General features: G+C 45.4%; 1 long non-coding RNA gene across 1 annotated transcript; it reads left to right on the forward strand.

The window, feature by feature from the left end:
* Positions 1-1,055: 1,055 nt before the first annotated feature.
* Positions 1,056-6,300, forward strand: LOC115509701. The gene is made up of 3 exons (XR_003967462.1): positions 1,056-1,135; positions 2,874-3,014; positions 5,468-6,300. It is a non-coding gene; the product is annotated as an uncharacterized LOC115509701 (long non-coding RNA).
* The last annotated feature ends 437 nt before the right edge of the window (positions 6,301-6,737 follow it).

Below are 6,737 nucleotides of genomic sequence, written 5' to 3' on the forward strand. Positions count from 1 at the left end.
TGTGGTGGCTGGAGAACTGAATGGAAGGTGAAAAAGTGGCCAGTGAGGGTGATTGGCAGCAGGAGAGCTGAGTGTTACATTTTCAAGAATTTTGTGAGCCAGTTGTAAAATATAGTCGGTATTAAAAATTATGTAAAAAAAATTATGTAAAGTTACAATTAAGTGAATCACATTTTAAAACAGTAATAAATACTCAAAACACATCCCTCCCTAACGATTATACTACATTTTACAAACAGCTAGTCTCTTGAGGTCATTTTACCCCTATTGTGTCTATATAGGGACACACTTCTGTGCATGTCTTCATACTCTGTGTTGTAGTGATATCACACTGGTAGCTTGAAATTGGCCTTGATGTGGGAGTATTCCTACCACAGAAATCTGTGGACTGTACAAATCAGAGCTTTCTAGATTCCCAGAGAGCCAGGTGTTAGGCATTCACCAGAACACCATAGGTCCCTGAGAGCACTTAATGGAGAGTCATATTGCTATGGTAGCAAACCAGAAGGAGAAAAGATGGCAACAAACACAGATGGGTTTGTGCGATTCAGGGCAGAGAAGTGAGGACTTTTTTCCTGGTGACTTCCATTCTTGCGTGTCACTGAGGGCAGATTCAAGGGCTGAGTGTAAGGGAGCCAAGGAAGAAAGAAGCATGGAACTGGAGACCCAAACCAGAGAGGCTGCAAGATGAAGAGGTTGGAGGCAGAAAGAGACCAGGCAAGAGACCCAAGGCCATCAGGAGGAATGACACCAGAGTGATGGGAGAAAATGAGGGAGTAAACTGCATGGGAGGGATGGAAGGGGTAGGGAGAGTATCTGGATGTAAGACTTTAGAGCAGTCCCTTTTGAAAGTATCTGAGAGCTGCCCATGTGCAGGCATGGAGCCAAAGATAGTGGACACACAGTGGTGACTGAGACAAACATGTTCCTCATCCTCCTGCATTCTGGGGAGGAAGACAAGCAATGGGGGAAGACACATAACAATCACAAAATTGTGGCAGGCACTATGAAGGAAATAAAAGGATGCTGTGACACCAAGTAATTGTAGGTTTACTTTTTATAGGGTGATGGCCATAAACAGAACTGAAGACTGGAAAGGAGAAATCCATTTAAAATGGCCTTTTTAAAGTAGAAGGTGAGTAAAAGTATCTTATAAAAAGTAACTCTCCCTCCCATCCCAGATGCCACACTCCAATTTCCTCTCTAGAAGCAGCTATGGTTTATTACCTCCATTTCCAGAGATATCCGAGGAACAAGCTATTTGAAGATCCGTATGTGCAAGGGCCCTGAGGTAGAGTTGCTTGTGTTCTACTCTACCAACCAATTTGGTTCTTTTTTTAAAAATTTGTTTTAATGTTTATTTATTTTTGAGAGAGAGAGAGAGAGACAGAGAGAGAACCCAAAGCAGGCTCCAGGATCCGAGCTGTCAGCACAGAGTCCGACGCAGGGCTTAAACTCACTAATGGTGAGTTCATGACATGAGCCGAAGTCAGAGGCTTAACCAACTGAGCCACCCAGGCTCCCCTGCTTCTCAAACTTTATTTGCATACACGTCACCCGGATATCTTGTAGAAATCCTGATTCTGGCTCAGTATGTCTGGAGTAGAGTTTGAGATTTCTAACAAGCTCCAGGTAATTCTGACAGTGCTGATCCAGAAATTTCAGTCATAGTGGGAAAGTCCTGGGGGACCACTGGAGGCCAATCTAGTCAGAATGTCATGAGAGATGTGAGGATAGCTCAAGATGGGACTGGAGAGGTGGGCAGGGTATGCTCAGTCAAGACCTAGGGGTATAATAAGACGCTTGGATATTATTCTAAGCATAAGAGGAACTCACTTCAGGATTTTATGCAGAGTAGGGAGTAGAAGTGGCATTACATGGCATAATTTTTGTTTCTAAATCACTCAAGCTGCTGGTTGGGTAGGCAAAGTAACAGTGGGGAGACCCATTTGGAGGCTATTGCAGAAATGTCATCCAGAGATGATGGTGACCAGAATCAGTGTGGTGACCAAAAAGATGGATAGACCCTGTCAGACTCTAAATGGATTTTGAAGGTAGAGCTGAAAGAATTCCCTAATGGGTTGGCGATGGGCAGTGAGAGGAGAGGAATTAAGGATGCTTCTTGGGGTTTTGCCTTGAGCAAGCAAGTAACTGTGTTGCCATTTCCTGGGACAGAAGGAGTGGTGAAGGGAGGGGAGGAGTTTGAGAAGCCCTGAGAATTGAGTGAATTGTAGTGGAGATGTCCAGGAGTTAGATCTGTGTGTCTGGGGCTCAGAGGAGGCTCTTGGCTTGACATAGTGTTATGGAACTGGATCGCTGGCAGAAAAACCAAGTGGCACTCAGAGATCTTGGTGGATTGGAGTTTTATTTTACACTGGCGGGCTCAGAGGAGATCCTTCTCCAGAGATCTGAGTCCCCAGCACAAGCATGGGAGACAATTTATCGTCTGTTACTTCTGCATTCCGCATTAGTAGTAATTTGGTTCACACGGCAAGCAGGGCAGGAAGAAGAACCCAGAAGGAGTCCCTAAGCTAGGAACTAGACTAGCTTGTTAGTCCCATAGACCATCTTATGGTTCATAACTTTACTTATTTTCCCAGCAATATAAATTGGGAGTTGTCAGTGTCAACATGTTTTAAGGCCAAGAGAAGGGAAGAAACCAGCTAGGAAAAGGATATAGAGAAGAGCAGAGGCTCTAGGAAGAACGTTGAGGGACACCCACATTTGGAGACTGGGTAGAAGGGCCCACCAGAGGCAAGCTGGGGAGATGGTGTTGCATCTACTGCCCTCACAGGTTTGAAATGGAAAAGGGGCTACGGGCCTCAGGACCAAACGTATTTGCATTTTACCTTTTTTCTTTCTGGCATTCATAGAATGTGCTATGAACCAGAAGAGCAGGGCAAGAAGGTGAGTGAGGACCACATGTGGAACCCATCTCCCGGCTGTGGTGAGCCTAGCCCAGCACCTGCCCAGTGGATGCCTGTCTGTGGTAAAGATGAAACCTAAATCTGCAGGTCAGTCTCATACCAATGCAGGTGACAGGGCAGGAGAAGATGCCAGCCCCTTCCCTTTCCCATTCTGTTCATATTCTTTGTGTCAACCTATTACTCCAATAATTTATTCATTGTGTACCACAGCATCATTTTCTTATAATTTCATTATTACTGTTTCTAGATTTACCATTTCACATTAGATTTTTACACATGGGAGCCTAGGGGGGACATCTTTATTAGTTTATAACTTAAAATGAATATTTTATATATACACACATTTAAAATGAAGGCAGGGAAACTGTTAACCCAGTTTTATCTTAATGCTGAAATGTTATTATCACGAATTCTCAAGCCTCCGTGCACTGTGCAAACAATCCTTGAGGAAGGGATGTTATCAATTATTAAGAACAATTAAATTAGCATGGAGTTTGATTCTCCCCTAAGTTCTGTTTTGTAACTATGGAGCAGGGAGAGGACCTCTGTTCCCCGCTGGGTCTCCTGCTCAGACAAAACTGAAGCCCATCCAGCAGCACCCCCCCACCCCCGGGGAGGCCAGCCCCTGACCCACAGCTACTGCCCCTATCCTGCAGGGCACCTCAGGCCTAGGACATCTTCTTGGATGGAAGAATGAACCCAACTCCCAGGAAATTCTCCACAGGAACATGTGACCCTGATGTTTGTCACAAACTGGAGGAGGACGCTGTGTTTGGAGTTTGTCCTCCTCCTCATCTGTTAAGGACTGAATTGTATCCCCCTCAAAATTCATATGTTGAAGTTCAAACCCTCAGTACCTCAGAATGTGACTGTATTTGGAGACAGGGCCTTTAGAGACATCATGAAGTTAAAATGTGATTGTAAACACCTGCCCTGTTCCCAGGGCATGTTTACAACAGCTGTCCCCAGCCCCAGGTGGACACTGTTCTTCCCTAGAAGCCCCTTGATTCTTGACCCTGTGGTTAAGGAGTCAGACATTCCATTAAGAGCCTGATGACGTCTTTGTGAGAAGAGATTAGGAAACAAATGCACAGAGGGACGACCATCCATAAGCCAAGGAGAGAGGCCTCAGAAGAAAGCAAAGCTGCTGACACCTTGATCTTGGACTTCTGGCCTCCAGAATTGTGAGAAAACTACATTCTGTTGTTTGAGTCACCAATCTGTGGTATTTGTCTTGGCAGTCTTCACAAACTAATACACAGTCTGGGCCCCCTTCCTTACCATGTTTGGTATTCTCATAAGTGTGTCAGCTTTGCTTCCAAGGAGTCCCTACCTGGGCTTGCCCTCATGTAGATCTATCTCCTTTCTCTTTTTTAAAACAGGCTCTGGGCAGCTGTGCTTTGGAGATTATTAAAGTGTAAGAAACTTTGAATAGCTTAATATATTACTCTGATGATGGCAGTGACCCAGACCAGGAAATGAAAAACCAGGTTGAGAGGTACTTTGAACCTCATCGGCTGCCTTTGAACACACAGTAGATTCGAGGGGAGCAGAGGAACCCATCTGACCTGTCCCCACCCAAGGCCATATCTTGCACCTGCCTTGTTCCCAGGGCATGTTTACAACTGCCATCCGCAGTCCCAGGTGGTCACTGTTCTTCCCTGGAAGCCCTTTGAATTTTGGTCCTATGATTAAGGAGTCAAATAGTAACTGCAGCCAGGTGCTCCCTCAGGCCACCCCCAGTTGTTTCCTCATCCTGGGCCACCCCATCCTAATGAAAGGGATTGGGGTCTGTTCTTGCAGTGGGGGATCTGGAAACACCCCTGGTGCGGGGTGGGAGAGAGGCTTAGGAGGACTACTCTCACTGCCCCTGCTACCATGGCTGGGATAATCTCTTCACATAAATATGGATAGGGATTCTTTTTATGTTTATTTATTTATTTTGAGAGAGAGAGAGAGAGAGAGAGAGAGAGAGAGAAGGAGAGGGGCAAAGAGAGAGGGAGACAGAAAATCCCAAGCAGGCTCCATGCTGCCAGTGCAGAGCCCGATGCAGGGCTCAAACCCATGAACTGTGAGATCATGACCTCAGCAGAAATCAAGAGTCAAACGCTTAACTGACTGAGCCACCCAGGTACCCCTATAGGGATTTTTTTTACACAATATTCTACATCCTGCTGGAAAGAGCAAAGGAAAAAGCCCTAACAGTTATTTGCTTTGTGGGAATTTCTTACTCTCTGCAGACCCCTGAACCCCAACAAAATAATCCTCAATCTGGAGAAAACACATTTCAGGAAGGGTTCTGGATATTATAATTGTATTCATCTAGTCATATCAGCATGAAAAAGCATTTTTAAACATATTCCACCAAGCCCACCCCTCCCCCAAAGTTAAACCAATTAAATGCAGTTATCATGAGGCTATGGATAGCCTTGTCAAAGAGGCCTGACCTAGAAGCCGGACAGGTGAGGAGAATTAGTTCTGGATGGCTTAAGGAGCAGGTGGAAGGTACTAACCTATTGCCTGGATTTCTGGTTCTGCAGAGATTGGGAAGAGCCGGCTACTATCACAGGATGTCTACAAGTGAGAAAACTTCCCTGACCCAGATTCAAGAGGTCACCAACATGGAATTGGCCAAACAGAGTAAAGGCAGCAGATGAAGGACTGTTCCTTTCCCCATTTAGAGTGGACTTGAAGAATAGGAGATCTAACCAGAGTCCTGACCTCTTTCCTGGTACTCTGCACACAAATTTTAAGACCAGCCTGGGCTTTCAAGTGCAGGATGGGGAGGTAAGTGAGGCTGGTGATGCTCAGAGCTCACCTACCTTCTCAGATCCCCAGGGATTTCCTCTCTGCTATCAAAACCATGTGAGAAACAACAACAATAAAAAACATGCTGAAAAATGTTAGAAATTCAGCCACTTGGCAGCCTTGCAATAGCTAACAACTGTTAAGAGCCATTTGATAAACCCCAAACCACAAGTAGCCCTCAGCTAAAACCTGGTACTCTGTGTGTATTCTCAGGTAGGAAGGTTTAGAAGAGTCTGATGAAGATTCCGCAGTTCCCCAAAAGAGCCGACTCCCTGATTGAAGCTAGGGACTGTTCTTCTTTTAATTTGTGCAGCATTCCATACACTGGGCCTTTGGCAGCAGGCCTTCCTGTTAGATATGGGGACCACTAGGACCTCTGCTGTCTTCTTAGTGGACAGCAGAGACATGGAAGAGCATGGAAGAGACATGGGCTTTGGAATCAGATTTATTTTTGTTTGTGTCCCAGACCTACAATTTAATATATGTGACCCTGAGCAAGTTAATTCTTTCTGTGCCTCAGTTTCCTCATATGTAAAATGGGATAGTAATAACTACTTCTTTTGGTATTCTGAGACCAATTTCACTGTGTGTGTGTGTGTGTGTGTGTGTGTGTGTGTGTGTGTGTGTGTGTGTAGGGCTTCCCCCACACCACCAACAAGCACTGCTCTGACACCAGCTGGATGTTTTACAATTCAACTTGATTGTGACACTATGTCCCTGGAGAAAGCCTCAGGTTCCACAGGTTAAGGGTTTGGCCCTATAAGACTTCCCACCCCCCACCTCAGGTGCCAGTTGCAAGTCCAGTGCTTGTTACCTGTGCTTCTGACTGATGAGGGACCATAAGGCAAGCTGAGGGCCAAGCACAAGCTGGCACACCCCTGCCCCAAAATGGGATATGTGTGATATTCCTCAGGCACTCCTGGCTTCCCAAGAACAAAAGAAAGGACAGAAAATAAATGGAGTCTCCATCGGTTTACAAATATCTCACAATAGCCTAATCTC

Source organism: Lynx canadensis, chromosome A3 (assembly GCF_007474595.2).
Source record: "Lynx canadensis isolate LIC74 chromosome A3, mLynCan4.pri.v2, whole genome shotgun sequence".
Classification (NCBI taxonomy): Eukaryota; Metazoa; Chordata; class Mammalia; order Carnivora; family Felidae; genus Lynx; species Lynx canadensis.